The sequence below is a fragment of the Leptodactylus fuscus genome, chromosome 3 (genome assembly GCF_031893055.1).
Source record: "Leptodactylus fuscus isolate aLepFus1 chromosome 3, aLepFus1.hap2, whole genome shotgun sequence".
In the NCBI taxonomy this organism is placed as follows: Eukaryota; Metazoa; Chordata; class Amphibia; order Anura; family Leptodactylidae; genus Leptodactylus; species Leptodactylus fuscus.
Window position 1 is genome coordinate 227,040,581 of NC_134267.1, and position 7,531 is coordinate 227,048,111.

The window sequence follows — 7,531 nt, forward strand, 5'->3', positions numbered from 1 at the left end:
GATAAATTTGCTCAACTTCAGAGCAGAAATATCCGGATGTGATCCAAGAAACTGTATTAACTGATAAACCAAGTATCAAAATATCCTTCACACCATACACTAGATTGTAGAGATATAGGCATAAAGTGTCCAGTAGGTCTGCTCATAAACAGAAACACACAAGGATGAGATCAGCTTCTATATGGACATATTGGGCACAGATCCTTGTAGACCGGGGCTCGGTGCAAGATGTCTGACACGTGTTATTTTATACTGGATTTCCTTGTTACGTCTCCTTCTGTAACTTTCGATTAATTTATTCTATTATATTGGCGGTATTATTTTATAGATGTCGCACTCAGTATCCGTCTTCAGATATATCTATATCTACATACACAGATCCAGCATCTCCAAATACAAAAGGGCAGAAAAAAATTCTGTCTACATTTTAGGTCTGTAACCATGGACAGAACTGGTAAAGACTGGGCCCAATAGGAAACATTGACATCATGTGGGGCAGACGGGGTCCCCTGGAGGGCTGAAGCAGAAGTGGAGGCAGCAGGGCTGTCAATGTTATATGGAGGAATATGATGGGCCCTATATAAATAAAAAATGCCTGTTCATTATACCACAGGCAGTGTATTGTGCTGACTATAATGCCCCCTAGTGTCCATCACTGACTGTACTGGGGATTCGTAAATGCAGGATGACATTTTGATAGTTGAATCCGTCCTTTGTGTTACGTCCAGACAGACATCTTGTGGATTCCTGCACATTTATCAGTTTTATGGATCTTTGATGTTTTTGTAGTTGTTTATCACATAACATGGAGATACCTGGATGTTTCTGTGTATGAGCGCACTGCCACCTACTGGCCACATTATGTATACATCTTTAGGAATACTGCACATGACAGTGAAGGATATTTTGATACTTGCTTTATCAGATATTACAGTTTCTTGGATCACATCCAGATATTTCTGCTTAAAGTTGAACAAATTATTATGTAAGACAAAACATGGAGATGCTGGGGATTGAACCCGGGGCCTCAAACATGCGAAGCATGCGCTCTACCACTGAGCTACATCCCCTACAGGAAACCTCTTCAAATACTCCAATTCCTGAGACAATATACTACGTGTAGCCCTATTGTGCTGATACTACTGGATATCATTATGTGATTAGTAAAGTGGAAATATATAATAATAATAATACCGCCATATAGATATAATGTAGCCATACAGCGCCCACATACAGTACACCGAAATAACACTGTCGTACAAATAAATACTAAAAACATAGAGTGCATATAAATGATACTGTCACACTGTGCAAAACAATAATACCACCATATAGTGCACACGGATAATACTCCCATACTATACACATTAGTAGTGCTACCACGCAGTACACGTAAAAAAACACTTTTGTGTTTCAACAAGTTGAAGTGCGTACATGGATGTTTTTGTGTTTCAGTTGACTGCCCCCTACTGTCCACCATGCGCTTATGTTTCCACATTATATGATGGTGAACGATACAATCTTTTTATTTTGAAGCTTATTTTTTGACAAAATCCAGTAGTTTGAGGATCATCCAGACACCTGAGCTCTAAATTTTAGCATTTTTATTGTATTTAGATAAACCTGTACAAAACATGGAGATGCCGGGGATTGAACCCGGGGCCTCATACATGCAAAGCATGCGCTCTACCACTGAGCTACATCCCCTATATAGCAATTCTATTAATGTTCCCAATTCTGAGATGAAACAATACGTTCCATTGACCTCCTGTACTGAGGGGAAATAACCCCAGCAGGTATTAGGCCCTATTTAGTTACCGGTCCCTGCCACTGCCCACAGCCACCTTTGCTTACGTTTCAGTCCTCTAGGGGGCCCCATACGTCTCATATCATGTAGCTGAGGCTGAACAGTGTCAGGACGTTGTTGACAGCAATGTGGTATGCAATGCACAGGGCCCCCTGGAGGGCTGAAGTGTAAGCGAATGATAGGTACCACGACTATTTTTCTCAGATGCATTGGGAGCATTAATAGAGACATGGTATAGGGGATGTAGCTCAGTGGTAGAGCGCATGCTTTGCATGGATGAGGCCCCGGGTTCAATCCCCAGCATCTCCACCTTTTGAGACAAACAGCTACAAAACATCAAAGGTCAGTAAAACTGATGTACAGGCAGGAAGGCACACAAAATATGTTTGGGGATAATACGAAGACGGAATTTAATGTAAACGAGCTTAACCTTTTGTCTGTAGAGAAAATGATGGACGCTAGGGGGCAGTCTAGTCTGCACAATACATGTAAAGGATTACATTGCCGGTGATACAATGATATAGGATGGCGCTATAGAGATAAGGAGGACTATTTATTACATCACTGGCCATGTATTTCTATACACTCACCGGCCACTTTATTAGGTACACCTGTCCAACTGCTCATTAACACTTAATTTCTAATCAGCCAGTCACATGGCGGCAACTCAGTGCATTTAGGCATGTAGACATGGTCAAGACAATCTCCTGCAGTTCAAACCGAGCATCAGTATGGGGAAGAAAGGTGATTTGAGTGCCTTTGAACGTGGCATGGTTGTTGGTGCCAGAAGGGCTGGTCTGAGTATTTCAGAAACTGCTGATCTACTGGGATTTTCACGCACAACCATCTCTAGGGTTTACAGAGAATGGTCCGAAAAAGAAAAAACATCCAGTGAGTGGCAGTTCTGTGGGCGGAAATGCGTTGTTGATGCCAGAGGTCAGAGGAGAATGGCCAGACTGGTTCGAGCTGATAGAAAGGCAACAGTGACTCAAATAGCCACCCGTTACAACCAAGGTAGCCAGAAGAGCATTTCTGAACGCACAGTATGTCGAACTTTGAGGCAGATGGGCTACAGCAGCAGAAGACCACACCGGGTGCCACTCCTTTCAGCTAAGAACAGGAAACTGAGGCTACAATTTGCACAAGCTCATTGAAATTGGACAATTGAAGATTGGAAAAACGTTGCCTGGTCTGATGAGTCTCGATTTCTGCTGCGACATTCGGATGGTAGGGTCAGAATTTGGCGTCAACAACATGAAAGCATGGATCCATCCTGCCTTGTATCAACGGTTCAGGCTGGTGGTGGTGATGTCATGGTGTGGGGAATATTTTCTTGGCACTCTTTGGGCCCCTTGGTACCAATTGAGCATCGTTGCAACGCCAAAGCCTACCTGAGTATTGTTGCTGACCATGTCCATCCCTTTATGACCACAATGTACCCAACATCTGATGGCTACTTTCAGCAGGATAATGCGCCATGTCATAAAGCTGGAATCATCCCAGACTGGTTTCTTGAACATGACAATGAGTTCACTGTACTCCAATGGCCTCCACAGTCACCAGATCTCAATCCAATAGAGCATCTTTGGGATGTGGTGGAACGGGAGATTCACATCATGGATGTGCAGCCGACAAATCTGCGGCAACTGTGTGATGCCATCATGTCAATATGGACCAAAATCTCTGAGGAATGCTTCCAGCACCTTGTTGTATCTATGCCACGAAGAATTGAGTCAGTTCTGAAGGCAAAAGGGGGTCCAACCCGTTACTAGCATGGTGTACCTAATAAAGTGGCCGGTGAGTGTACATGTATTGTGTTAGCTACACCGCCCCCTAGTGGTCACTATCGACATAGGATTCTAAAATGGTGAACAGATAATATTCAGCCTTTATAATACAGACGGGCAGATGTTTCCTGAATTCCTGCACATTTATCAGTTTTATGGATCTTTGATGTTTTTGTCGTTGTTTATCACAAAACAAGGAGATGCCGGGGATTGAACCCGGGGCCTCATACATGCAAAGCATGCGCTCTACCACTGAGCTACATCCCCTATAGGAAACCTTTACAAATACTCCAATTCCTGAGACAATATACTACGTGTAGCCCTATTGTGTTGATACTACTGGATATCATTATGTGCCCCCAGTTTCTTGTCCCCCCATCTCTGCCCCCAGTTTCTTGTTCCCCCATCTCTGCCCCCAGTTTCTTGTTCCTCCAGTTTCTTGTACCCCCATCTATGGCCCCAGTTTCTTGTCCCCCCATCTCTGCCCCCAGTTTCTTGTTCCCCCATCTCTGCCCCCAGTTTCTTGTTCCTCCAGTTTCTTGTACCCCCATCTCTGGCCCCAGTTTCTTGTCCCCCCATCTCTGCCCCCAGTTTCTTGTCCCCCCATAAATGCCCCCAGCTTCATGTCCCCCCATCTGTACCCCCAGTTTCTTGTCCCTCCATCTCTGTCCTCAGTTTCTTGTCCCCCCATAAATGCCCCCAGTTTCTTGTCCCACCATCTCTGCCCGCAGTTTCTTGTCCCCCCATCTCTGCCCCCAGTTTCTTGTCCCTCCATCTCTGCCCCCAGTTTATTGTCCCTCCCCATCTCTGCCCCCAGTTTCTTGTCCCCCCATAACTGCCCCCAGTTTCTTGTACCCCCATCTCTGCCCTCAGTTTCTTGTCCCTCTATCTCTGCCCCCAGCTTCATGTCCCCCCATCTGTGCCCCCAGTTTCTTGTCCCTCCATATCTGCCCCAGTTTCTTGTCCCCCCATCTCTGCCCCCAGTTTCTTGTCCCCCCATCTCTGCCCCCAGTTTCTTGCCCCCCATCTCTGCCCCAGTTTCTTGTCCCCCCATCTCTGCCCCCAGTTTCTTGTCCCTCCATCTCTGCCCCCAGCTTCATGTCCCCCCTCCATCTCTGCCCCCAGCTTCATGTCCCCCTCCTACATCGGCCCCAGTGTAGTAGCACTCACCTTGGCCACGCTCCCCCGCCGCTCTCTCTGCTCGCTCAGTGCATATAGTTCTCGGGCTTCTGCCTGTGTGTGTCCTATATGAGGCAGAGCGAGGCCCCGGCGTCAGGGTGCTATGACGCCGGGCCGTGCTCTGCTTCATATATGCCACATTTTAAGTAGCCTACTACCTTTTCCTGGCAAATATGTGTGTGTGTGTTTAATTTCCCCAAAATCCATTCAGCCGTTTGGCTGTGATTGAGGAACATCCAAATACACAAACCCACAAACATCCAAACTCACAAATTTTCACCTTTATAATATTAATAGGATACGGGAAGATGTTTCCTGAATGTTTATCAGTTTTTTGGATCTTTGATGTTTTTGTACGTGTTAATCACATGACATGGAGATGCTGGGGATTGAACCCGGGGCCTCATACATGCAAAGCATGCGCTCTACCACTGAGCTACATCCCCTATATAATTGTTCTATTAATGTTCCCAATTCTGAGATGAAACAACACGTTCCATTGACCTCCTGTACTGAGGGGAAATAACCCCAGCAGGTATTAGGCCCTGTTTAGTTACCGATCCCTGCCGCTGCCCACAGCCACCTTTCCTTACATTTCAGTCCTCTAGGGGGCCCCATACGTCTCATATCATGTAGCTGAGGCTGAACAGTGTCAGGATGTGGTTGGCAGCAACGTGGTATGCAACGTACAGGGCCCCCTGGAGGGCTGAAGTGTAAGCGAATGATGGATACCAAGACTATTTTTCCCAGATGTATTGGGAGCATTGGTAAGAATATTCTATAGGGGATGTAGCTCAGTGGTAGAGCGCATGCTTTGCATGTATGAGGCCCCGGGTTCAATCCCCGGCATCTCCACCCTTTGAGACAAACAACTACAAAACAAGGACAGTAAAACTGATATACAGGCATGAAGTCTCACGAAATATGTTCGGGGATAATACGAAGACGGAATTTAATGTAAAAGAGCATAACCTTTTGTCTGTAGAGAAAATGATGGACACTAGGGGGCAGTCTAGTCCACACAATACATGTACAGTAATACATTGCCGGTGACCCTGCAGCACCTGGTGACTTCACATCCTACCACGAACGTGATATGCCAGAAATCCAGTATAAATTGTCATGTGCCCGACATCTTGCGCCTCCTGTCACTGTGGAGCCGAGCCCTGGTCTACAAGGATCCGTATCCAATATGTCCCTACAAGTTGAAGTGCGTACATGGATGTTTTTGTGTTTGAGTTGACTGCCCCCTACTGTCCACCATGCGCTTATGTTTCCACATTATATGATGGTGAACGATACAATGTTTTTTTATTTTGAAGCTTATTTTTTGACAGAATCCAGTTGTTTGAGGATCATCCAGACACCTGAGCTCTGAAATGTAGCATCTGTATTGTATGTAGATAATCTGTACAAAACATGGAGATGCTGGGGATTGAACCCAGGGCCTCATACATGCAAAGCATGCACTCTACCACTGAGCTACATCCCCTATAGAGGGGGCACCAGTCTATATCATGTTCACAAGGACACTAACAGCTCAGTGACATGTACAGCAGTTCCATTTTGCACATTTCCGGTCTGGACGAAACCACCGGGAGATCTCATGAGACAAATCTCGCAAGGTTCCCCCAACAAATGCTCTCAGTGCTGCCCCCTCCTGGATTCAGCAATCTGCCTCCTAATGCCTCACAGCAGATGTAAACTGGGACTGTCCTGGTGTCCCAAGAGGCCCCCGCTACCATAGGGCCCAGTAGGAGTGCACCATATGCCCTATATTTAATGCAGCCCTGTATTCCCTGCTCATATAATACCGCCAGACAGTTCACCTATACCACCGTATCATATCCAGGGCACTCATACTGACAGTGGGGTGTGAAGGCTCCAGTGTAACAGTTTATTAGCTTTCTTTCTATATATAGGCTCCTAGAGTTGAGCTGGAAACCACAATGGCATAGGATGGCGCTATAGAGATAAGGAGGACTATTTATTACATCACTGGCCATGTATTTCTATACATGTATTGTGTCAGCTACACCGCCCCTAGTGGTCACTATCGACATAGGATTCTAAAATGGTGGACAGATAATATTCAGCCTTTATAATACAGACAGGCAGATGTTTTCTGAATTCCGGCACATTTATCAGTTTTATGGATCTTTGATGTTTTTGTAGTTGTTTATCACAAAACATGGAGATGCCGGGGATTGAACCCGGGGCCTCATACATGCGAAGCATGCGCTCTACCACTGAGCTACATCCCCTATGGGAAACTTCTGAAAATACTCCAATAATAATAATACCGCCATATAGATATAATGTAGCCATACAGCGCCCACATACAGCACACCGAAATAACACTGTCATACTAATAAATAGTAAAAACATAGAGTGCATATAAATGATACTGCCACACTGTGCAAAACAATAATACCACCATATAGTGCACACGGATAATACTCCCATACTATACACATTAGTAGTGCTACCACGCAGTACACGTAAAAAAACACTTTCATGTCATTTTTCAGAGACTAAAATATTGATGTTCTGTCCTAAGAAAAGATCATGAATATACAATGTTGTGGGGTCTGAGACCCTTTTTAACCCCCTATATGTTCTATGTGCACTATACCCCGTAGGTGCTGTGGGGGCCCAGTCAGTGGTTACTATGGGGCCCAGTCTTTGCTAGTTACAACCCCTGATAACAGACCTGAAATGTAGACAGAATAGTACCAGCATATATAAGTGCCATATA

General features: G+C 45.2%; 8 non-coding genes across 8 annotated transcripts; 2 read left to right on the forward strand and 6 right to left on the reverse strand.

Moving 5' to 3' along the window:
* Positions 1 to 998: 998 nt before the first annotated feature.
* Positions 999 to 1,070, reverse strand: TRNAA-CGC (transfer RNA alanine (anticodon CGC)). The gene has a single exon. It is a non-coding gene; the product is annotated as a tRNA-Ala (tRNA).
* A 565-nt stretch (positions 1,071 to 1,635) lies between these two features.
* TRNAA-UGC (transfer RNA alanine (anticodon UGC)) lies at positions 1,636 to 1,707 on the reverse strand. The gene has a single exon. It is a non-coding gene; the product is annotated as a tRNA-Ala (tRNA).
* Positions 1,708 to 2,044: 337 nt separating this feature from the next.
* Positions 2,045 to 2,116, forward strand: TRNAA-UGC (transfer RNA alanine (anticodon UGC)). The gene has a single exon. It is a non-coding gene; the product is annotated as a tRNA-Ala (tRNA).
* A 1,673-nt stretch (positions 2,117 to 3,789) lies between these two features.
* On the reverse strand, positions 3,790 to 3,861 carry TRNAA-UGC (transfer RNA alanine (anticodon UGC)). Its single transcript has one exon. It is a non-coding gene; the product is annotated as a tRNA-Ala (tRNA).
* Positions 3,862 to 5,147: 1,286 nt separating this feature from the next.
* On the reverse strand, positions 5,148 to 5,219 carry TRNAA-UGC (transfer RNA alanine (anticodon UGC)). Its single transcript has one exon. It is a non-coding gene; the product is annotated as a tRNA-Ala (tRNA).
* Positions 5,220 to 5,556: 337 nt separating this feature from the next.
* TRNAA-UGC (transfer RNA alanine (anticodon UGC)) lies at positions 5,557 to 5,628 on the forward strand. The gene has a single exon. It is a non-coding gene; the product is annotated as a tRNA-Ala (tRNA).
* Positions 5,629 to 6,193: 565 nt separating this feature from the next.
* On the reverse strand, positions 6,194 to 6,265 carry TRNAA-UGC (transfer RNA alanine (anticodon UGC)). The gene has a single exon. It is a non-coding gene; the product is annotated as a tRNA-Ala (tRNA).
* Positions 6,266 to 6,965: 700 nt separating this feature from the next.
* TRNAA-CGC (transfer RNA alanine (anticodon CGC)) lies at positions 6,966 to 7,037 on the reverse strand. The gene has a single exon. It is a non-coding gene; the product is annotated as a tRNA-Ala (tRNA).
* Positions 7,038 to 7,531: the final 494 nt, after the last annotated feature.